The following is a 496-nucleotide window of genomic DNA, read 5'->3' as shown; positions in this document are numbered from 1 at the left end:
GGACAAGTAGTGGCTGATATGGAAGAGTTTCAAGTAGCTAAGTGCTTTAGACACAAGGTGAGCAGAAATAGCAAAATGGAAGAAGAGGACAATCACATCACTGGTATTCTCCGGCCTGTTGTCGTTTCTGGTTCTGTTTTATCTTTAGTCAAAAGGTGTAAATTGGATATCTGCTATAACAGATGTCCAATATTTTTTGTCTGAGTAACAAAATAAATAACCCCCTTTTTCTCTAAATTCCTAGTTTTGCCCTGCCCTACATTGAGTGGCAAGCCCCTCCCAAGGAGTAAATCATGCCCCCTTGAACACTGTTTTCCCCCTATATTCCCCAGTGATCTGAAAATACAGTGTCCTCTATGCAAAGAGAACTCTGCCTGCCTAACTACTGAAGAATTCTCACTGCCTAGGCAGTCTTGAATCAGGGTAAGGGAATTATGACTGAGCTGTGTACACTGCAGCCTCAGCAACCTTTCCAATGGTTTTCCAGGATAGACTC

The sequence above is a fragment of the Meleagris gallopavo genome, chromosome 1 (assembly GCF_000146605.3).
Source record: "Meleagris gallopavo isolate NT-WF06-2002-E0010 breed Aviagen turkey brand Nicholas breeding stock chromosome 1, Turkey_5.1, whole genome shotgun sequence".
Lineage (NCBI taxonomy): Eukaryota > Metazoa > Chordata > Aves > Galliformes > Phasianidae > Meleagris > Meleagris gallopavo.
This window is presented reverse-complemented; position numbering follows the sequence as displayed.